This window comes from Rhinopithecus roxellana, chromosome 8, assembly GCF_007565055.1.
Source record: "Rhinopithecus roxellana isolate Shanxi Qingling chromosome 8, ASM756505v1, whole genome shotgun sequence".
Lineage (NCBI taxonomy): Eukaryota > Metazoa > Chordata > Mammalia > Primates > Cercopithecidae > Rhinopithecus > Rhinopithecus roxellana.
In genome coordinates, this window is record NC_044556.1 from 26,335,728 (window position 1) to 26,361,684 (window position 25,957).

Below are 25,957 nucleotides of genomic sequence, written 5' to 3' on the forward strand. Positions count from 1 at the left end.
AAGTCACGCGCTTCCGCAGGCTTGCGGGGGCACCTTCGCCCACGGACACGCCCTTTATGCGGAGGCAGCCCCCAGCGACCCTCTGCCCAGCTTCTGCACCTCACTCGCGACGCTCCCAAACTGCTCAAGGCCTTTCAGTCGTTCCCAACTTTAGAAAATTGCCCAGAACGCGTCTCTCCCCCGAGCCGCACCCCACCGTGGAGAGGAGAGGAGCGGGCAGGGGACGCAGAACCGCCCTACAGGCTCGGGGGAACGGACCCCCTTCCTCTCCCCGCCCATCCCTTTCACCTCGCCCCCCCGCCCCCTGCGCGAACCCATTTTCCAGTCCTGGTCACCAGAGGCGCAGCGCACAGCCTTTCCGGTGGAACCAGTGCGAAAACACCCGAGGAAATGAAAAGAACAAGAAAGTGCTACCTTGGCAACCACGGGCGTTTAGTGGCCAGCTGGTGGGCTGGGGAGGGCGGCCGCTGCCCCCCTGCCGCTGGTACTCTCCTCGACTACGCGTATTCTTAAGCAATAACAACGTAATCCGTATTATCCACCCAAGAATACCCGTCACCGAAGAGAGTCAGAGGACCAAGCTGCCGCTGCCGCTGCTACCGCTGCCGCTGCTACTGCCGCCGCCGCCGCCACCAGAACTCTTGCTGCTCGCTGAGCCCGCCCCTGGCTGGGGATGGGCTGAGCTTGACCGGGACCATAAATCCATAACTCGATTTCCCTAAAGAAGGATCCAAAGCTGTGCTCGGCTGCTTCCTGCCCAAATCCAAATGGCCGCTCTATTTCCAATTCTGAAAGACAAATCACAAAACCAAATACTTAACACAGAAGAGTGCTGTCTTTCCAGTGAGAAGGGAAGATGTGGCAAGGATCTTTGGGCACAAGTGGGAGTGACAAGTAACCTTCAGTTTACCTGGTGCTCTCCCAGTGCCTTCCTCTGCACTTCTCTGCTTGGTACCCAGTCTGGTCTCGGCCAGTCCATTCTAGGTGGTTTGATTGAGTGCCATGGCAGCCAGAGAACCCTGTAAGAGACATGAATAGTTAACCACACAAACATTACAAATATATTTGCCTAGACGGCTTTGGGAAGAAGTGAGGCTTAAATAAAGATAGGGTCATGCATGGGTGAAATTTTCAGTAGTATGTTTTGGAAATGCATTTTTCTCAAGTCCAAGATCATAGAAAATAAACACTCATTCAATTTACTACTTGAAATCAAATACTTATAGATTTACAAAAATAGGCATCTTTTCTTTGAAGGCCTTAGAGCTATACAACATAATGATTTTTAAAGAAAAAAAAAAGCTCCAAGGCTTACAATAATTAAATCCATTTTCCATAGTATCAAAACTAACTGAGTTGAGAAGCTGGTAGAGTTTCTATGATTTAAGTATCATTTTATATCACCACAATATTTAATTTCATAGCACACCTTTAAAATATATACTATAAATGCATTGCTGTACAGCTGTTGTGGACACCTCTACAGAAAAACCTTTGAAGCTCTGTGTTCATAAAAATTATTTTAAGAAGAGAAAGCCCATAAAAACTCATTTGCAAAGTGAGTGTAATTTTGGCATTTAGAGAGAGAATCTCTGTGATTCTTTGATGATCAATATGGCTCTTACTGGAAAAGCTTTGTCTTAAGATCCTGCAGTGGATATTCTGATAATGGGGGTTTATTGTTCACTAAATAAAATGGACAAGTGCAACGTCACTACCCAAGACATGGTGTAGCTTCATTAGAAAGTTCTCAATTTGCTTTCCCCTTTACTCTCAAATACATGAAAGTACATCCATGTAAGGGGAATGGGGGGGAATATGGAAACATGGCAATAGACATTATGATTTCCCAAATTATGTAAGTGCAAATAGCTCTTCATCAAGGAGTAATTATATAACAGAATCTCTCCCACTACCACAACTCATCTTTAACTGACCTGGTTGCAATTTAACGCACTTAGGTTGTGCTTGCTCTTATTTTTTTTAATATAATATTTATCCAGGCACAGCAACTCATCATTTTCTTGACATGTTACTTACAGATGGAAAAATCAACTTGAATTCTAGGTTTTGTGAATAGATGTTTAATATATATGTCTGAACCTAAAATAACTAGAAAGAAAACCAGTATAGCCCAACTACCAGACTGTTTTACATTATTTTCAGGTAACTCTTAAGTACACCACTTACAAAAAGACAGATATCAATAAAACAAATAAATAAGCACTGTTTTATGCTGTTACCTAACATAGGTATAAACTGGAGCTTTTCTCTGGGGCTAGAACAAAAAAAAAATTCAGAAAGCTGACAGGTTCTCTTCAGCTTGAACTCCTAGAAACAAAAGCCCTTAGGGAAAGTAATGCAATAGTCTATGAGCAAAGTGTACATTTGCTTCTGCACTCTTCTATTTAAATCTCAACTAATATTAAAAGGAAAACAAGAAACACATTATATAGATAGGTTTGGATTTACTAAATGGAACCTTTTAAATTCAAAAGGATGGTCAAGGGAGGCACACACACACACACACACAGACACACACACACAGACACACACCAATACACGGGGCATCAGAATCACAGCATAAATACCCACACAGCTTTTCAATGCTTTCCAAGTAGTCTCCTTCAGTTTTGCTTCCTCACAATTAAAATAAAATATATACACACACTGACCCACAGACTCACAAGCTTTAAGAAACTAGAACAACGCAGTTGATATGCTTTCTTTCTACCCAAGTAGCAGTGCCAGCCTTTTCCCTACCTACCCAATGTTCCACCAGCTTCAGCACCTGGAGGAGTGGACAGCTCAACCCGGGCCGACTGCCGGCAGCACTCGCAGCAGAACTGACGCTCTGAGCTCTAACCAAAGCTCTCTCGTGCTTGAGCGGGGCAGCCTGACTTACGAGAACACCATTTCCTACGAGACCACTGCCGCTGGGTGCATATTCAATTCAAGCCTCCTTAAGCTGTCGGATTTCCCCCACCCATCCACCCTCCCCCCCCTTCTCCACCCTCCACACAAAAACAGAAAAGGGAAAAAGCCCAATACCATTAGGGCGTTTGTTGATCAACTTACACTTCGCTTTTGAATATTTAGATACTGCTAGCGGAACAATATCAGCGGAGGCTTAGGTCCGCATTAAGTACCTTTGTTCATCGACTCCTGCAAGCCATGTTTATTAGAATCTACATTTCTCTCGCGCCCCAATAACTAGAGGTGTGTTTTGCGGGCAGGGGGCTTTCGGCACCTTTTGATCTCTCAAGGCCACCGCGACTGACTGACGGTTCCCAGTACTTTCCTATGCTATCCCCCACACTCCAACACCCATTCCAGTTAATCGCTTCGCAATTTGCAACCAAAAATACATAAAGAAACGCGACAAAGCAATCGGTTTGAGGAAATAAGCCAATTAAGCTAAAGCTGAAATGCCTCTCTCTCTCTCTCCCCCCCTCTCCCCCTCCTCTCCCTCTCTCTCTCTTCCCCCTTGACTCCCTCCCTCTCCCTCTCTCCTTCCCTCTCAAGTAGAAAGGGGGAAACACCAAGGAGAGAGAAAAAATCGGGAGGAGGGTGGTAGTCGACTCTTACAATCAATGGAAAAAGAGTATACACATCTTTACTGAATAATACTCTCGTTCTCAGACAAAAAGAAACACATTTTTCGATGTAAACATAGTCTCCCTCTCCCATACATCCTACATCCTTTACGTTTGCTGAGATTTGTCTTGCTGTATGGCAAAGTAACTGTCACAAATCCATCTCGATTGAAGTGCTTACCCTCTAAATCCAGGTTTCAAGCGGGACTCCAACTGTGTGTAGAAGGCAGGGAGTCATCTGATGTGCGGTGAGGTAGGCTCTGGGCAGTGGGAGCTGCTTCTTCTCTCCGAGTGCCGGGTTACAGTGTTAACAAGCCCTGGGAAGGGACCTCGGCGCCTCGCGCTGGCTGTGCCCCAGTGCCTTCGCGTGGTGGCGGCTTGCTCATGCTTCTGAGGAGTCCCAGGCGATAGCCTTCAGCTGATGCGAGCTTCCAGAAAGGAGTGGGGAAGGGAAAAAATCATCTAATGCAATCAAATCGATCTGATCTACACCATCTGTCGCCTGCCACTATACACAAACGTTAAAATAGGAAAACGGAAAACACTGACAGCCGAGAGGGTTGGTCTGCAAAGAGTTCATTTTTAGCAGAGCATAATTGGATATGGTCGGCGTACAGTTACAAAAGCTGCTGTTAACCATCCAGTAGTGGATCCCAAACATGCTAATGGTGGATTAATTGAGGAAGATCTGACGTGCAAGCTTCATAGTCTCTTATTCATGACTTCCCAATGGGAAAGGACCAATGCCTTGTGGGACTATGGTAACATACAGTCAAAAAGCTGCTAAGAAAATGGCTGTGTGTTCACAGCACCTCTCTCTGATAACAAACATATGTCGACTAAAATGGTTTAGTAGAATGGGAGGGGGTGTTGGAGAATAAAATTTTCTTTCCCCGTGTAAGCAATCCCCATTTTCTTTTCTTAAAGAAAAGCAAAAATAGATATGATCTCTTTACCATAGTGGGGGGAAAAGGATGTTTTAAAAGGTTTTTATCAAGATCAAACTCTGACATATAAAAGAAACGGAACACTCCTGTGCAGCAATTCTTAAAAAAAAAATCTATTATCATTTTTTTCCTTACTGTGATCAAAGTAGATCCATAGCATGTGCAGTATACAGAAACTCAGTCCAGTTAATCCCACCAGGATTGAGATTGACTCAAGGTTGTTTAATGCGAGGTACACTTTTGACTTCTTGAAATCAGGATGCCTTTTGGGGAAGGCATTTTGTATCATTTAAAATAGACATAATGAACATTAAATATGACTGCAGTGAGATGAGAAGAGTTTTCCTTTCTAATTCTGTAATTACTCTCTCTAGCCAAAACCCCTTTTGGTTTGTTTCCAGTCTTCGCAGATCAGTTGATGGGGAAATATAGGGATGGGGGAGGGAGTGGAAATACCAAGCGGGAGGGAAAGAGAGTGTGGATTATCAATGGCCAATAAATTCTATTCCACTTGTAATAGAAAAATATATAGCAATAAAAGAGATAACTCACTAATTGTTGATCATGATTTTAAGTTTAAACCAGTTTTAAAAATTAAGGTTTTATATATGGAAAGAAGACATATTGCAAACAATGAGATGACTTTCCCCCACCCATTTATAGTTATAAGTTTAAAAAAATATTGAAACAGAGTTTATTATCTAGATATGTGACAATCTTTTATTAACTATATCTAAAAATTCCATGTTTCCTCTGATTTTGTCATTCATTTGAACACTGAAAACTATGGTCATTTTGATTTTGCTGCCTTTTCTTTGGTAACATACATTACACAAATTCCATAGTAAACAATTAGTGTTTGTTCAGGAAAATTCTAAAGATGAATGTGTCTCCTAAAACTTTGATAATCTCTTTAAGAAAAAAAAACTAACAGTTATGAATTAGTCTAAAAATATAATTTGAAGACAAATCAAACAATTTACCTATCTTTTGTTTCAATATACATTAATTAAGCACTCTTTCCAACCTACACAACATTCAGGGTCATAGTCAGATATTCAAGTATAATAGTTCAGCAGGCTTTGTTGTCATTCGTGTCAAGCTATTGCCCCCTGCAGGTTAGGCTGAAAGTGCAGGCAGAATTTGGCCAAGTCCTCAGGAAATTGATGGTAGTCAAGTTACTCAGTCTCTTCCAATATTTAACTAGAGTCAACTTTTTAAGTTTGCTTTCATTATGGTTTAAACTTTTTATTTACAGATAGGTAGTACATTAAGAAAAAATGCTTTTTAAAGACGTGATTTCAGTTTTTCTCCTGAGAATTTAGCTGCATGGAGTCAACCATCCACTTTGTTGTGATACAAGGAGCATTTTGATGCACTTAGTATGGTTTTCTTCATCTTCCCTTATCCTTATTCCACAAGATCCAGCAAAATTAAAAAAAAAAAAAACAAACGTAACAGAACTGGAATTATGAATTCTCAGTAATAAATATATAGCCCTGGGCAATTTGATGTCAGTATGCTCTTGGTAGACTCAATGAAGTGCGTGCAAATCAAACCATTTCAGATTCTTCCTGCTCCTGATATGATGAGGTCAATTACACCGTTTCTCTTGATTATAAAATGAAACATTATTTCAGCCTCCATACTCCTGCTATACCATCATCCTTTCCCACAATCAACTTTTCCAAATAGGGCACCTTGCCCAGATGAAATAAATTTATAATTGACAGAATAGAAATTAAATTACATCAACTCTTTCACAATATTACAAAGTGGAGCAAGTTTATAGAAATGACTTCAGAAGGTTTATGGAAAGATCCTTTTATTCTTTGGAAGTCAATGATGTGGCTATTCACACTGAGTTGTAAAGGAACCAGCAATGGTATTTCCCTATTATATAAATATTCATCTCATTGAGCAGTGGGATATCATTATGTGAAATATAATCAATTCTAACACCAAATTAGCCATCAATAAGAATCTTACTTAGTCAAATTATAGAAGTATTATTTCAACATTGTATTAAAGTAGCTAGAAACATGAACTGCACTTTGCTATTTTAAAGCTGTTATGAAATGCTCAAAAAAGACTTTAAGTTTAGTGGCAAAACTTGAGTCATTTTTGAAGGATTTTTTATTACCCTAACCACTGATATGTTTTCTAGGTCTTCCAGAATGGACATATGGGATAGGAACTGGGGATAACTGTGTCATATTTTAAACAATATTAAAAACACAAGTCAACACAAAATAAAAATAACCTGAATACTTATCTGTTTTATTACATTTTCAAAGCTTGTTAAATTTCAAGAGGACACTACATCTATACATTAAGAGCTTTGCATCTACAGTTCATTAACACTCCTGCTCCGAGTAAAGAGGGGATTTAGACTAGGCTGTGAGACTATTAATTGCACAAATATGTTGTAGCCAGAACAGTGACTGGTTGCCTGCAGCAGCCATTTCTAGTTGTCTTCGAGTAGGTGTTTTTTTCTTTTTTTTTTTAAGTAATCTCCCCTTCAAAGTCATATCTCACATATATATGATTATACCTGATTGTGTGTACTGAAGCACATTGCTATTGAGTCAGAAATTTTCAAGTATCTTGATTCAAATGACTGTCAAATACCTAAGAACAGAGTTGCTTTTAATTAGCCTCCAGAAAAGAGAGATGATATTTGACCTGTGAGTCTTAATCAAGGGGAATATTTTTAAGTTCCCCCATAAAAGATGTAGCAGATTGCTTGCAAGTGTCTTGAAAAACATAATTCTACTGCTCCTCCTACTATCATTACTATTGTTCTAATAGTTTCTAAAGGATCAGAACAGAGTTCTAGAAACCCTGTAATGCTGTTATTGCTGGAATCCTGGGTTATTAAACATTCTTATCAGCAGAAGCAAAGGACCATCCAATCCTATTCATATGCATCCTATGACTCAACTCAGTTTCCACTTGGCGGGCTGTGTGTGTGTGTGTGTGTGTGTGTGTGAGAGAGAGAGAGAGAGAGAGAGAGAGAGAGAGAGAGAGAGAAACTGAGAGAGAGAAACTGAGAGAGAGAGAGAGAGTGAGTTCATCCTGAAAGCGCTTATGTTTCCAGAGGTTTTCAAATGCAAATGGAGTGGGAGTGGTGGTGGCCGTGATGGAGTGTACTGTGTGGGTAGGGGGGATTTGGGGAGAAGGTGTCGTGGGCAGTAAGTTTAAACAAATTCAAGGCCATCACTACCACTGCAGACCCAAATAACTTAGGTCTGAGAGACCCCCTTCGAAAGATACAATGCCTTCCTCATCTAAAGGGAGGCAAGCTAATACCAGAGCGATCTCAGCGCTCGTGCAGTTTTGAAAGAGGGTCCCGAAAACCGCCGGAGGCCAGGTGCCGCGGGCAGGCCCCGGGCTAAACTCTCGTCTGGCGAAGTGAAGAGCCCAAAGTCTCCAGGCCCACAGCGCCTTCGCGGGGCAGATCGGCCACTCTGGCCCCGGGCCGGGCTCGCTCTCCTCTGAAGCCCTGGAGCGGGCAAGGGGCACCATACTGGCCACAGGAACTCTAGTTTCAGCAGCCGCAGCCCGCCAGCGCTGGCTCGGACGGGGGCCTCCTCTGGGAGAGTAGGAGAGCGAAAAAAATCAACCACCACCTTGGATTTCAGATCGAGGAAAGGAAGCCAAAGCAAAGGTGTGGTTACACAGGACATCCATAGACAAACCGTTGCCTCTCCTAAGTGGGCCTGCGCTTTGCGGCTCCAGAAGCGCGAGGCGCGGTTGGTGCGGGCGCGGGGGCGTGGGAGTCACCGCTCTCCCCTCAGCCCTGGCCGCACTCTCTGCAGTCCTCCCGAGTTTGGGCCAGGGACAACGGCTCGCCCCCTAACGCCCTCGCGAGGACGGCTGCCCGTCGGGCCAAGGGCGCCCAGTGCTAGAGGCCGGAGCGAGACGGCCCCGCGGGACTCTGGAGCCGTGGTAAGGGGGAGGCTCGGACCCCGTTCACGAAAACGCCTGGCGCCTCCAGGATTTGTCATGTCTTAAGCAGCTCCGAGAAGGCTCCGCTGGTTCTTGGGAAACCCCGCTGTGCGGCTGAACCCGTCTGTCTCTCTCAAGCTCTCGCCTTCCTCCCCTGGTCCTCCCTTCTCCAGCTCCCCTGCCCTGCCCGAGTCTCGGGCCGCGCCGGCTGAGCCCCACGCGCCCGGAGAAGAGCGCCGGAGCCCCCTGCTGGCCGGACGCGGCAGGCGCGGCGGCCCGCTCGGTCCCTTCCGCCCCGCGGGCGCTGCCCATCCCGGACCCGCCTCCACCCTCCAGCGCCCTGGCGCTGGGGGCGTGCTAAAAGCAACAGAAAACAAAACAAAAACAAACAAAGCGCCAAAACCCACTCTCACCTCGTCTACTGGTCAAAGGTAAGTGTGAGTTCAGCCTCTCCCTCGTGCGTCTCTGACCCTCTTCTGGTTCTCTGGGCTGAGGTCTGAAGGAGCCAAAAGGGGCCCCCCGAAAAAGAAATTATGGCCGCTTTGTAAAACATGTTTTCCAAGCATCAAAATCTCTCTTTCTCTCTCTCATATACACACACACTCTCTCTTTCTTCAAACCCACACTTGCCAGTCTGGAAGAGTATACCGATGTGCATGTTTCTGGAAGCATTTCCTCAGCTATTGGAGGAAATGTTTACTAATATTTCAGGTCGTAGACACCAATAATTATTCTGTGAATTGGGGAGAGGGAGGGTAAAGGAAGACAGATTCCTCTTAATTTAACACTTCCTCCCGTATCTGAGTGTGAATCCTACTTTCAGTCCTAAGTCCTAGCATGGGCCGAAAAGTTTTCATTCTTATACTGAGAGGGAGAGAGAGAGAGTCATCCATTTCTGGGAGGTTTCCTGTACTCCCATCCCTCACTGTGGAATTGGGGAAGTGATTGTTTTGTTTATCTAGACAATTCATGACTTGGTTTTGTATGGCGTTTTGAAATTAGTTTAACCTTGAAATAGGCTATATGCTTTGAGTGGTACAGTGAAATAGGCTGTATGTTTTTCTGTTCTCAGGAAAAGGTTGTTAGAAATCACAATGTTTCTTTATATTCAGGCAGCCTTGAGTTAGAGATGGGCGTAGTAGGCTATGATTATTGTGACTTTTAGTAAAGTCTGTTGCCTCTGGATGTTTACTGTCTTTGGAGAAAGATAGTTTAAAAACATCATAAGCTTAGGCAAAAAATAAGTATAGATAGGTCCAGTAAGGGATCAGCACTATTAATATTGGCTTCTACTTTCTTCACATTCTTCTGGGGAAAGAAACCAAATGACTTTTTTTTTTTTTTTTTTAACCGTCCCTGGAATTAGTTTGTTCTATCTAGGAAAGATCCACGAGACAATCTATTAAAATGGCATCTGTTTTCTTATTTGGTATTTTCAGGTGGATGACAGAATCTTTGACCTGCTAATAAGGAAGGGGATGGGGCTGAAGTAAAGAGGGATCTGGTATCTTTCCTCTGTATTCATCAATCCAGGAGATCTGAACAGGCCATAAAGAGTTGCAGCTCCCCCTGAGGATAAAATCGCAATTATAACAATAAAAACTAACATGTGTTGAGTGCTTACTCGTTGCCAGGTGCTGTGTTACAACCTTTACCGTCATTTTCTCATTTAATTTCCACTGCAATCCTATGGATTAGCTACTATGAAAGTTTCTCATTTTACAGAGAAGGAAAGTAAGGATTGGGAAGATTTATTTACTTGACCAAGGTTATAACAGTTGGTAAGCAGAAGAGCAAGGATCTGAAGGCAGGCAGTAAAAGAGATATCTTGAGAACTCAAGTTTATTGTATTGAATTCAGACTGGTAGTAACTAAGCTAATATTTCAGGTCTCAGTCTTATTTTTCGTAAAGAAAAGACGAAAATATTTTCTTTTCCTGGAATGAAAGCATTTGATCAAAGGGAGATATTTGCTCTTTAAATGTTTGTTATGAACTCCCTATCCCCATTTCACAGATGAGAAAACTGAGAGAATGAATCCATTTAGCTACCATAGCAAAGTGCATAGCCAGGCCTTAAAATCAGAGTTGCAGGTCCAGGTTCTATATCCATTTCAGTTAACCATACTGCTGAAACACAAAAAGATCCTTGGTTTTTCTGAAAATGCTAAGCAGTAGATCATTAACAACCCAAATCCCGTATTTCTCAGTGAGGAAGCTTTCTTTCACCTTAAGTGTGAATACCTTTTTATACTGAAAAGATGCAAATGTGGAAATAGGGCTATTCTCAGTGGTGAATTAAATGACAAAAATGGCAAAAGACTAAAATAATTACATCAGCTTAGCTTGAAAAGCAGTTAAAGCAGTTAAAAAGATATCTGAAAGGCTCCTCTCAGTACCAATTTAGTCTTCTCCAACCCCCAAGACCCATCCTACCCTACTCCAGGAAAGCCATTCCACATTACATTTATTTCTGCTAGCTTTTGTTCACAAAGGAGTTTAACACTAACAAGATTTTGGTGCCTTTCGTCTCCATTCATATATTTCTTCTTTGCAACTGTGAATGGTTACAGTAAAAATGTCAAAACAAACCTCTGGAATGAACACTTTAACAGAAAAAATATATACACAATATTAATTGGCCGAAGGTTTTTGACTGGCATCCACATTTTAAGACACACTTATGATGTACTGAAGTAAATTGTGGAAACTGATTTACCCTTTACGTTAAAGGTAGTTCAGGTCCAGAATATGTTTCAAAAAACGATCTTAGGGTTCCTCCATTTTCAGTAAGGCTCAAAGTATCAGAGAAAACCAGATGAACTGCCTTAAGTCACTGACTGGGCTGCAGCCCATGTCTAGGTTTCTCAGTCATTTTTGTGCAGATTATTTGGCCACATGGCCTCCTGTCATGTTGGGGATCTGTGATTTTTCCAAAGGTTTAATTTAGTTTAATATGATTGTTATTGTCAAGTTGGGATTTTTTTCCGTCTCACCTCTCATTAAAACCCTTAGTATCAATATCAGTTTTGAACTATTATGTTACATAATGAAGCTTGCTTGTCTGTGTGAATTTATACCATAAATTGTTCACAGATTTTTAGACTTGAAGGGCTTTTTGGAATGATCTAGTCTAACCCTTTTATTTTACTGATGAATAAATTGATGTCCTGAGAGGTAACACAGAGTTCTCAAGGTCACCCATCTAGTCAGAGGGAGAATGGGAACTGGAACCCAGATTTTCTGTATTCAAGCTCCAAGACCCGTGCGTTCTCACAGCATCACGTCCCTACTTCTTTCATTGTCAGAGATTCAGTCACTCTTTCAACAACTAGTTATTGTCATGAACTTGGCAACTGTTCTAGGCATTAGGAATTCAACAGAGGGAAAAATAAAACAGTCCTGAAAAAAGGCCTTCCTTTGTTGAAACATATTCTGGTGGTGGAGTGGGACAGAATCAAATGGCAGTCTTAACAATGGCTATAAAGACATTTCATAAAGACATTTTTCTTATAAATTACCTCTAATAGATTATAAAATTCAAGGCAGACAAAAATATGCTGATATTCTTCTGCTTTTCCTGTTAAAGAAATTTGAAGAACTTATGATGAAACCAAGTAATGAACCACTAAATAATGAAATCACCAACTGGAAATTAGTAGTAAATGGTCATAGCAAGCCCTAACTGGGTAAGTAGAGCCCTCTCAGATGATCCATCCATGGACCAAGGAGGACTGTTTCCCAGAGTCATCACAGGGTCTTTCTGTGAATTGGGAATTACATGCCTGTGAGAAAACATAGACTTGTACAGGAGCTGGGATAAAGAAATAAAAGAGAGATCAAAGAGGAAATTATTCAACAAGATGTTTGACACATTTTCAAATGTGTATTAGACTGTCCTAGCAGATGAACCAAAGGGCAAGAGAGCATTATCTTGAGTTTAAGGCAGAAGCTTCAGGGATTATTATAATTGGTTTTTGTGATTAACTCAACTTTTCCCTTTTAGAATATGGTGTATGGTAGTCTTCCTTCATCAATGGAATAATTGAGAAGGGAAAGGTATTAATAATTCAATCTTGTAAAATCTTGGGTTTTGTGATTGTGAGGTTCATTAAAAACGGTGTTTTTTAAGAAAACAATTGGTCATTACAAAGGGAACATATACTGGACATTGAAATGAAAAATTATCAAATGACTAGGATATAGTAACTTCCTTAAATCCCTTCCCTGCCACTTCCCTTACAAGAATTTTTGCCTGTTTGGAGCAATGGCCAATTGTCTTATATCCATATTTACCACTTGAGGGGAGCACATTTTTCCCCCTAGTGTTTTACTGTATTTGACTTGGCAATGAAAGGAAGCTCCCTCTCGGCAAATATGCGGAATGAAACTTTTAGTTAATTTGTGACGGGGGGAGGAGGGTTTTGTCTGATATTACAAGGGGAAAAAGTGCATTTACTCCATTGAAGTTTCTTTTGTACTGTTTTCTGCCAGTTTAGTTTTTATTTTCTTCGGAGTTCTGATGATATAGTGATATAACAGATATAGTTTATAATATAATATGTTAATAATATAAGAGTTTGACTATTTCATATTTTAGTCTTTTACATGTTAGTCACATAACACAAAACATGTAAGCAGGACTGGTTGAAAGAAACTATTAGATGTTTGTTCCATAGTGGGGGCCACCCAAGTCCAATTCACTGCATGTGAACTGTTGAAGAAATTTTGCAGAATTTCACTTTCATGTTGTCAGATGTCATGTGGTAGTGTCAACCAGGGAAATGATTAAGTTGGATTCTCCGGAGAGTCACCTGTATATTTCCTGCCTCCAAGCATATCCGAAACCAAGCTACAACTACACGAAGTGTTGAATTGCAGAAATGTGGTCGAATTGTTATCTCTACTACCTGTATTACGGAGATTAGAAGTTGCAAGTAAGGAAGTCTGGGTCTTTTTCAACTTTTTGTGCCCTGAGGCCAGAAGAAGTAATAGCATACTCTCCCACCATGGTCACAAGTAGCAAATCTTAAGTCAAGGAAAATGTGAGATCTGAGATCTTTTCGATCTGCCTTAGGATTGGACAGAGTTTATGGAATAATTATGTTGAAGCTCCCAAATAATGTGATTGAGGTTATCTTTCTGGAGGGGTGAAAGGGTCTTTGTGACCCACATTCCTTTTGGAGCTAACCCACCAAAAAAAGAAAAGCAGAAAGACAGAAAGAGGAAAACAAATCCTATTTGAGATGGAGGTTCAGTGACAAGAGAAGCTTTTAGCCTTCAGATATATTTGCTGTGCACCAGGTACATAATAATATAGTTTTTGGATCTTTAAATCCGTACTTAGCTAGGCATTAAATTCTAGGAATAATCTGTTTATAGAAAATAAAGCCATTTCTATTTGAAGACAAATGGAAAAAAATAATTATTTTCCCCCAAATGTGTACCCTTTTAATTGATCAAATGCATCCAAGAAATTCTGCTGGCAATTTGAACACTGTAGGTGTTGTTGCTGCTCTAAATTTGTCTGCAAGAGGAATTGTAAATGGTATTTACCTTTTAATTAAACAAAGCATCTTGCAAATTAAACACATGTTCTTGCACATCAAAATTTAGTTAACATCCTTTTCATTGTTCATCCTGCTGACACTCTGACAGCATCGTGAGTCCACACACAATATAAAGTCATGCTGCTCCCCCCTCCCCTGCACTTTGCATTCCTCAGAGTAGATGATATCACATGCTAGAGTACCCTCTGTAACTGACTTCTAATAACTGAGCAGCTTTTCCCATTTAATATACTTAATATTGTGTAAAATATGGGACTGCCTTGGTGTGTCCAGAACCTGGAAAGCTTTGGACACTGATCTGACATATGTCTTATAATCTTACACTGAAAATTTGACAGTGAATGACAGAACACCTTAGAGGAATATAAGAAGCTGATAAAGGCAGAAGCACTGCACGTGAATGCAGAGTATGGTTTCTAATAGCTACATACTTTTTTACATGCATACCAGTAATTTGACATTTATAATTCACGGTGGAGCTGAATTTCTGTCATTTTCTTACTGTCAAGTCCTCCACATTTTGAAATAAATGTCCCTTCTAATTATTATATGAATTTGAACTCCAACATTCAATTTTTTCCCCTGTCCCTTATAATGGAGTACTACATTTAGCTGAAGTCTGATTTACAAGACCATTTAGGAAGTGTGATCATTTCAAACGTATTCCCACAAACTATACATGGGAACCCCTTTCTTGATTGTACTCTGTCTTACTTACGAAAGTACAGTTTAAAACCCATCTATCAGTACTAATTCTAAGAAAATAAGGTTATTAATGGCAGAATGAAACTGAGATAATTAGGATATGGTCTTAATGGAACAAAAGTCAGAGAGAGGTTTTTCAATAAAGCAAAATTGTCGTTAACGATTGTCATTCAGTTGCACCGGTGCTCATTAATCTCTTTTATTTCTGTTTATTTATGGTTTATATAATTGAAATAAAGTCATTTGCTTAGAACATTGCCAAAGGAGAAATGTTTCCTGCTTTGGAAAGAGACAACTCAGAATAATAGTTAAATAAAATCCAGGATGAAATGAAGTCTTCCCTTAGCATTATGGTACCCCTGAGATTTTCCTTTTAAAAGTTGAGGGATTATTTTCACTGTTAGTGTTTACTTTTAAGGTTCAGGCAGCTAGCGTGTTGAAGAGATGCTACTCATGTCAGAAATTGCTTTGAGGCGCAGAAATGATTGGTATCGATATGCGTGGAAGAGAGGGAGGGCAGCCCTTTAATGTCATCTGAAAAAAGCTTTTGCTCAAAAAAAAAAACCAAAAAACAAAAAACCTCATCCCAACCAAGCTTTAAAAAACAGAAGTAAATGATAAAAGTACACTGTTCGAAAATACTGAGTTTTATGTTTTAAATAGGTGTTTAATTATTTTCGGTGGGATGATGGTTGTTTGTTGATTAAGATAAGCCTTTATGCAAAAAAATAGGATGTCCCTTTTTGATTTCAAAGAAATGAACAGAATGTGGATGATGAATACACAAATAGGACTTAGAATCATCAAACTAGTTTCCCTAGATTTAGGTAAGACCAAAGATTAAGGACTTTGGTTAGTCACTAAATTTTAAAATATTATTTGCATTTGTACCAGCATAACTTCTTTTGCCTTGTTTAAACATTTCACAATTTAACTGGATACAATTTCCCAACCATATAGAAAATCTATGCCAGCCAACAAGTTTCAGAAATATTTATTGGAATTTTCACTGATGTGTAAAATGTGCCTGAACTCTAGATGTAAGATTTTCCTTCTGAAAAAAAAATTTGAAGTATGATATTGATCCTTGTGCCACTTGGTTTTCTCTAGGCTTAAACAAGATAAAGCAATGATTAAACTCTTTGTAGAATCATCCAATGTGTATAATTTTTACAACTGATATGTAAGACTTCTTTTAGAGTAATTTTTATGATACATTTAATAATGTGCTCCTAAGATATTTTATATATCAATTTCCAAAAGATAAATGAGAATATTTTAAAAAGTAAGCAGAACTTTCATCGTTGCTGACAAAATGGCCGGTGCCTCTTTAGTTCTTGCTAAGTGCCAGTCACTGTGCTGAATATGGGACACATCTTATCCCATTGCATCTGAGGGAACTAAGTCTATGGAGACTGAAATGCCTTGTTCAAAGTCTCCCGTCTAGTAAAAAGTAGAGCCTGGTTTCAAATCAAGTTCTGATTTATGAGACAAGGCTCTCATATACAATGTGGTGTGTCTTTTTCACAATTCTCATTTATGGAACACTTACCATGTGTCAGATACTGTACTTAATACTTCACAGGTTGAAAATCTTTCTTGTTTAGCACCAAATCTAAATCATAGATCTGAGACAAAGACTTTGACTAAAAGGCACTTCTGAGCTTAAGCTAAGTGTAGAAGTGGAAGGGTGTATAGGTAGGTTCAACCTAAAATGAAACAACAAAGTGGGCCAATGTGCCATCAGCTCCTTTTCCTATCTACTTCTATACTTTTCCCCAATTTGCTTCTCATTTCTATAGAACCAACTCATGGAAGAAGTGATTCCTGACCAAACTTGTATTTGACTAGCCATGTCTGAAAAACTAAACAGAAGTCAAGCTCTAAAGAACAAGATTCATGGCTGGGTGTGGTGGCTCACGCCTGTAATCCCGGCACTTTAGGAGGCCGGGGTGGGCGGATCACGAGGTCAGGAGATCGGGACCATCCTGGCTAACACGGTGAAACCCCGTCTCTACTAAAAATACAAAAAAAAAATTAGCCGGGTATGTTGGCGCCTGTAGTCCCAGCTACTCGGGAGGCTGAGCCAGATCGTGCCACTGCACTCCAACCTGGGTGACAGAGCAAGACACCGTCTCAAAAAAAAAAAAAAAAAAAAAAAAAGAACAAGATTCATTTGTGCATTCATTCATTATTTTATTTATTTATTTATTTATTTATTTATTTATTTATTTATTTTTGAGACGGAGTCTCACTCTGTCGCCCAGGCTGGAGTGCAGTGGCATGATCTTGGCTCACTGCAACCTTCACTTCCTGGGTTCAAGCAATTCTCCTGCCTCAGCCTCCTGAGTAACTGGGACTACAGGTGTGCACCACCATGCCCAGCTAATTTTTTTTATTTTTAGTGCAGACAGGGTTTCATTATGTTGACCAGAATGGTCTGGATCTCTTGACCTTGTGATCCACCCGCCTCAGCCTCCCAAAGTGCTAGGGTTACAGGCGTGACCCACTGGGCCCGGCCTCATTCCTTCATTTTAAAGGATGAAAGTGATGTGAGGAACAGAGAATGTCCTATAAATTACATAGTTCAAGGATGGGAAATTGGAATCCCTCCAAATTGAGCTCACAAATGTGGTTCCCCACCATCAATATATTATATTTCAGAAACTTGAATTTGAATGCCTTTAGCTGGGGCATACATTACCCAGTACAGCATGACCCCTCACCACCCTTACCAATTCTCATCCTCGTTTCACAAACTCTCCGCTTGGTTCTTAAAATCATCCTGAGTTCATGACTATGTTGGAGATAGCCCAATATTGAAAGTTTTTGAGAAGGTTGACTCTGAATAAGATTATTTCACTAAGTCAATGCCATCTTTTTCTTTTCAATGCCTAGTTCAGTGCTTGGTGCACAGGAAGCTCAATAATTAGTTATTGAATGAATGCATGCATGCATGAATGAATGAATGTGACAGATTGAGTCCTAGCGTCCAAGTGTCCTCTATCCCAATCCAGTGTTTGTTTTATCTTGTCACCTAATCCTCAGGAGGAGTGGGGCAACATCTCTACTTTCTCATGCAGGAAATTTGGCTCTATCTTTCAGCACATGATTGTACTCTTTTTGCCTAAATCAAATGAGGCCGAAACTAACAGCAGTTCAGCCAAAGGAGGTTTATTCAAAGGTTGACTTCAAACTGAAACCATGTAAACACAACAACCAAGAAGACCTAGAAAATCACACTTACTTCCAATCAAGTCATAATTCTTGATGTAGTACATTATCTTCATCCCTGTGGTTGAAAGGGACAAAGAAGCATCAGACAAAGTAGATATCTCTGCCAGGCGTATGGAGAATGTTTCTGGAGTTTGTAGAAACCTTTAGACTGAACCTATTTTATGTCCAAACATTCAGAAGAAAAAAGTGAATAACTGGGCCATTTAGCTTTCTCTATGAATAATTCGTGCTATACCCATATCTGGCTATTTAGAAGAAAAATTATTTCTTTATTCAGCATTCATGTGTATATATAGTATGATATAGCTTAGGACTGATTCTTCTGTTATTTTTATAGTGTGTCAGCCATATGACTTCTCTAGAGAACCTTGGGTTGCTCATTAGGATAATTGTGTGAAGTAATAGAAAAGTTGGTAATTTTGATCAGGAAATAAAGTGTTTTTAAGGCAGAAACTGTGTTGCCACAGGAAAGATAGATAAACTTATTGGGCACGTCAGTTGTACAAAGTCAAGACAGACTATGATGTCTAGTGTTGGACCATGACAGGCCCTCATATGCCACTAACCATTTGCATGATCACCACATTCCACACTGCTTCAAAGCCTTCAAAACTCTGTATTTTCTGAGGACCAATTTCAAAATCCTGAGCATGTCAGTCAGGTCTCCTCATGGTAGTGCTCAGTAAGTATTATTATTATTATTATTATTATTATTATTATTATTGAGACAGAGTCTTGCTCTGCTGCCCAGGCTGGAGTGCAGTGGCATGATCTCAACTCACTACAACTTCTGCCTCCCAGGTTCAAGCCATTCTCCTGCCTCGGCCTCCTGAGAAGCTGGGATTACATGCACGTGCCACTGTGCCCAGCTAATTTTTGTATTTTTTTTTTTTTATTAGAGATGGGGTTTCTCTATGTTGATCAGACTGGTCTTGAATTCCTAACCTCGGGTGATCCACCGGACTTGGCCTCCCAAAGTGCTGGGATGACAGGTGTGAGCCACTGTGCGTGGCCTCAATAAGTATCTTTTGAATGAGCTCATGGATATTTGCTGTCATACATTGTGTCCTGCATTTACCCAAGAATTCTGAAAGATCTCTGAATCTTGTTATTTTTTTCTGACTATACGAGTTTTCCCATAATTCTCTGGGAAAGCCTTTTCTCACTTGAGGCATGGCCTATGCATCTGTGAAACTTTCTGTTACTGTTCTTGGGCATCCTCTGAAAAATTCGAACCAAGCACCATCTCCTTTCTATCATGGTGCCCTGCACTTTCTCTGCCTCTGCTATGGCACGTATCAAATTGCTCTTTACCTGTTTTATAACTGTTATTTGTATGCCTGTATTACCTATATTATGTATGCTAGGTGTATGCTTGTGTTACCATATTATAGCTCTTAGGTACATATCTGTACCCTAAAAACCTGTGAGCGGTACGAGAAAAGGGATCACATATTTATGCTTTCCATGGTACATTTTCAATGAATGTTGGATCAGTCAACCAACTAATCACACTAGGCTGCTTGGGTAAGAAAAGAAGAAAAAAAAAGGGAAAAGAAAAGAAGGGAAAGGAAAAGAAAGAAAGGAAAGAAAGAAAGAAAGAAAGAAAAGAAAGAAAGAAGGAAAGAAAGAAAGAAAGAAAGAAAGAAAGAAAGAAAGAAAGAAAGAAAGAAAGAAAGAAAGAAAGAAAGATCAAGGGAAAGTGGTGCTATCTTTTGAGGTATATCCATAGCCCTACCATTTTTTTCTTATTTTTTTAGTGTGACTATAAAGTAATACATTTTCTCTTTTTTCATCTACTTTTTAATTTTGCTTATCTTCAAGGTTCTTTTTTGAAACAAACTATGAAATTTACACAGCAAATGTCATTTCACCTTTCAAAATGATTATATTTATTCTGTTCATGTTGACATTGCTAAGACTCTTTTTAAGATTGTCTTCTGGAATCATTTCAAAAGTCAGTCTCATTATTTTGCTGCCAGTTTGCTTTTTCTTCTCATTTTGGTTCATTAAAAAAAAAATTAACCTATATTGAAAATTTGAAGATTTCTAATAATTAAAGCAAATCCTAAATGCCAAAGAAGTGTTTATTGGTTTAAAAAATGGCATAAAATTTTTACAAAGAACATTATGCAGCCAAAAATATTATGACATTATGATAGGAAATTAGGAAATAATTTACACAAACATTGCTCGTTATCTTTTTTGTGTGTGTTGCTTGTGATAATTTTTCTGTTTTTATTTTAAAAATTAAGCCTACAAAGAAGTTGAAAGAACAATTCAATGGACACTCAGATACCATTCACCTTGATTTATCAATGTTACATTTTATAGACATTTTCTTTATCTGCTTGTCTGTTTCTCTTTCTGTTTAGATTGATAGAACTGGGGTGTGTGTGTGTGTGTGTGTGTGTGTGTGTGTGTGTGTGTGTGTTCTGAGTAAACCAACAGGATTTTTTTTCACCTTTACAGTCTAACGGCTAAAAAAAAAATACTAGTTTTGTTAGAGTTTGTCTAGGTGATTTCTTCGGTACATGTGGGCCTTTTAAAATATGGGAGTCATGTCTTTTTCTATTTCCAGGATCTTCTTCTTTGATTGTAATTTTATATATTAATTCTATTTCATTGTTTTGCTTTTTTATTTTTCAGGGGATTATATTATTTCTATAGTAGATGTTCTATATTTACTTTCTATGTCAACTACATTTCTATGATTTTTTCTCTTTGTTTATATTGGCATAATGCTACACTTACATTTTTTCAGTATTTCTTATAATCTGTTTTTGTCGTTGTTGAATTAATTCTTCCTTGAGCGTTTTGTAAGTTAGTTTTTATTTCCAAGGTGATTTTTGTCTTTTTAAGAAAGCCTTTGTTTCTGACTGTCAATTCTTATTTCATATCTTCATGCTTTTTTGTCTGTTTCTGTTTTGAAGTTTATATACTTATGATTTAAGTTTTTCTTAAAGAAATTCTGTAAGTTATTGTTTAAGGATATTTAATTCAGTTGCCTTATGCTTTATTGTAGTTTTATTAAGGAAAATATATGCTGAACTATTTTGATTTGCATTTTCCATTTTTCTTGTAAAATAGTTTTGTATGAATGTTGACATTATCTTTCTAAAAAATTTTGAACGTTTAATTTTCTTAGACTAGAAATATGCTTTATATAGACAAAGGAGACATGTTTGCATGGCTCATTAAGTTTCTTAGGTTAAGAGTCTTTCTTGTAATATAGTTAAATTGATTTTCTTTGATTGCATTTATTTTTCTCTTGGGTAAGGGGATAGTGGGGGCCTGCATGTTTTGATTTTGTGACTCTTTTTTTGTTTGTGCAGGTTCCCTTAGTTTCATCTCTTGCTTCCATATTTTCCTGCATTCTCAAGCTTCCAAGAGCACCTTCTGCAAGTTGGTATTTTCCTTCCAGAAGTGGTGCTTTCCCAGGGACCTACTCCTGGTTTCACGCACTTTATCCCTTTCCTATTAATTTCCCAGTCGATGGTGCTTTGATCTATCCTATCTCAGACTTGTTTTTGTATTTTCTCATCTCAAGGTTGGACTTTCTTTTTCTGGGTCAGGGGATGGGGGTATGGGCATTTTAACTGTGTTCCACACTGGTCAGCTAATGCTCCTTCTGTGTCTTCATGTGTAGAATCTCTGCTTGATGTGGGCTCAGGAGCTTCCTCTGCTAGATTTGGGTATTTATTTTCATATTTACACAGAATTGGAAACTTGTAGTGGTCCTTCTGTCCTAGTTATTCTGTAGGCTGGGAGATGAATGGTTTTACTTACTCTGTTGTTCTATACGGAACTAGTGTGGAGAAATGAAGATTTAACTACATTATACTACAGGAACTGAGAATGCCTCTTGTGACACATTTGTTCTTTTTTGTTTGTTTTGGAATCTATCAGTGGTTGTTATTGGAAATTTTCTTGAAAAGGAGATGAAGAGATAATATTGGATACATAGAGCAAAACTTGACACAGATCCTCATGACTCATCTCTGTCACCTGAATAACGTGTGTTTTTTGTTTGTTTGTTTGTTTGTTTTGTTTTGTTTTGTTTTTTAGACGGAGTCTTGCTCTGTCACCCAGGCAGGAGTGCAGTGGTGTGATCTTGACTCACTGCAAGCTCCGCCTCCCAGGTTCAAGCGATTCTCCTGCCTTAGCTTCCTGAGTAGCTGGGATAACAGGTTCCCCGCCACCGCGCCTGGTTAATTTTTGTATTTTTAGTAGAGACGGGTTTCACCATCTTGGCCAGGCTGGTCTAGAACTCCTGACCTCGTGATACACCGCCTCTGCCTCTCAAAGTGCTGGGATTACAGGCATTAACCACCCTGCCAGGCCAATATTTTTAAGTTGTAAAAGAAAGCAATAGAATGGTATAAATAGAACAGTCTTTTTTATTAAAAATGTGTATATTTGCATCAAAAATTGTCGAGAAACCTGAGTACATTAATTTATTCACCCTAGTTATAACTGGATGGGGGATTATATGTGAATTTTTTAATCTTTTGTATGATAAACCTTAGATTACTTAATCACAAAAAACAGAGAAAAACATTTCTACTTTAGAATATTAAAAAAAAAGTTGTCACAATTCAATTAAATTCAACAGAGGTTTTACATTTCTACCATAACAGAAAGCACACTAGATGCTGCATTATGTTCTAAATGAATTTAGAATATGTTAATTAAGTGAATTATAATTATAATTAAATTAACTCTTCATGCATACATACACATACCTTTATGTACACGTTCAGGAATATTTGTGTAAAAAGTTAGTCACATCACACTTGAGGAGGGAGACAAAAAGCAGTGGTAGGAGGCACAGAGAGTGAGTCCCCAGCCAGGAGTAGCTGGCCTGGGAACAGCCTGTGGGACAGCACTCCCTAGCAGAATATGGTCACCAGGTCTGGGTATGACCAGGTCCGGATTCAGCAATAATGGGTGTACTCAAACATTCCCAAGTAATCTGCAGCCTTTTTCTTTTCTTAAGTAGTTCTGATCAAGGTAAAGACATGCAATTGGGAAGGAAGAGAATAAAAACTGGGCTGAAGGTAGATAGTGATATATTGTGAAATACTGGTGCAACGTGATGTTTAAAATATTTGGATAATCAATTACTACAACCGTGTCACAAGCATTATAACATTGTTCTCTGGCAAAAGCACAATGGAAGTGCATTGAAAACAAATGAAAAAGGCAACATAATCCAAGTGATATCAACCTTTATTTGCTGGTCTTGGAAGTTGTGGTCAAAAGTATGGAAATGGGGTAGTGCAGAGGGTTTGTTTTTTAATCCAAAAGGCATTGATACCAATTATTATTATTATTTTACTTTACTGAGGGCCTATCAATTTCCAACAAGAAGATGTGGTCATGTATTTTCCGTTTTATAATACCAATGGAATATACTGTTATAATTATGCAAAATTCATTAAGAGGTCTGCATATGATTATGCTAGAAATGCCAGTACATTTTCAATTCAGAGTGACACCATACATCTGGGCAAAACAAATGTCTGTTTAATAATAATAAATATTATTACAAAAGCTCTATGCATTTATAATATCTAAATATGTGGTTTGAAAAGTTTCTGGATTATTTTGCTTTTACAAAAAGTGTCTATAAAATTGTTTAGAATGTTCAACTGCTTTGACTCCACTGGGGCTAATGCCAGTCCCAATCTTCAGAGCTTACAATTTGTACTATTGTTTTTTGTTAAGGACCATAAATGCTTTTAGTCACATGGTTTTGGAATATAGTTAATGGTATGACTATAAATGCCTTATGTAACAGCACTTTTAGAGAAGTTACAGTTTCTATGATTCCATATTATCACAATAGAGACATAAGAAAAGAATATGGTTAAAGAGTAATTTCAGAAGCAACTAGAACATTAAATTTGGAGTTAAAGTACTTATGAAGAATAAGCCTTTTATATGCAATTAAAATAATAATAATTGCCAATGATTTATGGGTTAGATTCAGTTAATTTAAGAAATCTTTAATCCAATAATTCAGATATAACAATGTACACACACACACACACACACACCCCGTTTCAGCTAGTTTAAGCACAGAATACTTTACTAGAGAATATGGATAGATCACAGAATTGTTTGCAGGGCTGAAAAATCAGCATCTATTCTCAGCTTTCAGAAATGACTCCAAAGCACAGCAGAAGCAAGAGGACTACTGTGTTTGCCACTCACAGGAATCAGCAAAATTAAGAAGCCTCTCCTCATGACTGTTGGCTCCAGCACCTCACTGTTGCTGCCTCGATCCACACAAACAACCTGGATAGGTGCCTTGCATCCTGCTTCTCTCCCTGTTTCCCTGCATAACTGCCACCCAAATCAAAGGGGAATCCAAATCACATCTGGAGCCCTAGCTACAAGGGGATATACAATAAGCCATTTTTAGTTTCTGAGCCTCTGACGCTGCAGGGGAGTGGAATGGGGTGTGAAAAAGCCTATGCAACTCTTACAACGTCAAACAAAGTTAGGATTATACTATATAGATAGTGTTATGTTTGGCATTTTTCAGTTTAAATATCACACTCATTTCTCGCATCGTTAAATATGTTATGAAATCACGTATTTGAATGGCATGATTGAATTTATTGAAATAACATTTAAATCATTTTGATAAAATAAGTCCAGTTTTGTAAATTATTAGAACCATATGGTACCTAGTGCCTAGCAACGTGTGATGCACTCAATATGTATTTGTTGAATGAATGAATATCATTTGAGGACCTGGGTTGACAAGAACTATGCCATCTTAAACTCGTCATTGTTACTCATATTAAGGAGGGAAGAACCTGAAGGGATGCTTAGGGAGCTCTATGGGCCAACCTTGGAAGTAACAGAGCTTATGCATAACAATAGCTTCTGCTCTCATTCTGTTGGAGAGAAAATCATGAAGCCACTTTGAAAGGCAAGGAAAGGGAGGTTACAAAATAGAGTGTTGCTGGGCCTTGTTACAATTCTGTTTCTGGGATGCAAATTTTGTAGAACAGTCTTCACCACAGCATGAGAAGGAATAAAAATCAATTTTTCTCCTTGTCTTTAACGCCATTTGCAATTGGATTTTCATTGGTTAATATTATTTTTGAACCTTCTAATTATTTACAATGTGTACTATTATTTTTAAATTTAACTTTAACAACTTTTTTTTCTAGAATGAATGAATAAACATCAAGTGGGGACATGATGTATTTGAAATATTTTCATTAGAGCAATTGATCATACAGTTTAACTAAATAAGATTCTTTTCGGCCATCATGATATGTGCTTTTTAACTGACGCACAATTCTGTTGAGACAGCTGAAATAAGACTAGTTATGTGAGCATCCGGATAGTCCCTGTTCTGTTTGATATATAGAACTGGAGTAAAAATATTCTTTCTAAATTTCCTACAAGGAGTCCCCTAAAATGCAGCTGACTGGTTTATGGTCCTCTCATTTCACTTATCTTGCGGTCTGATCCAGATTGCCTCACCGACTGCTAGTAGCACACCTGACCAACCCATTACTTTTCCAGTTCTTCCTAAGACAAAGGCAACACTCCTTCCCTGTTGTTTTTACTGTTTGTATCTCCTATCATTAGAAAGCTCGTAAGTCCTGTTTAGTGTATCACTAACAACGTTATTGCTCAGAAAATGGCTCCTATTTCTGTGCTTCTGAAATGCACACACAAAATAAGACAAGGTACGTCAGCTTAACAAATGTTGACTTTGACTAGAGAGAATTTATGTCTACTGCATTGGTTGAGATAAATTAGACCTAATCACACCATCATCGTTATTTTTCTTCTTAAAATTTTAAATGATAACAAATCAGTTAAAATGTGTACCTACTCTAAAGTAAGCAACTCAGTCGTGGGGCTATTACACTGTCAAAGGGATAGACTTTTCAAATTATTTATTTTTATGAATAAAGAATA

At 38.9% G+C, this 25,957-nt stretch overlaps 1 long non-coding RNA gene across 1 annotated transcript in view; it reads right to left on the reverse strand.

The window, feature by feature from the left end:
- Window positions 1–4,263, reverse strand: part of LOC104680066 — a 62,197-nt gene extending 57,934 nt beyond the window's left edge. Inside the window, exons 1-3 of the long non-coding RNA XR_750396.1 lie at window positions 3,778–4,263; window positions 911–1,019; window positions 415–788 (exon numbers count right to left, since the gene is read on the reverse strand). This is a non-coding gene — a long non-coding RNA (uncharacterized LOC104680066). The remainder of the gene's footprint in view (window positions 1–414; window positions 789–910; window positions 1,020–3,777) is intronic.
- Window positions 4,264–25,957: the final 21,694 nt, after the last annotated feature.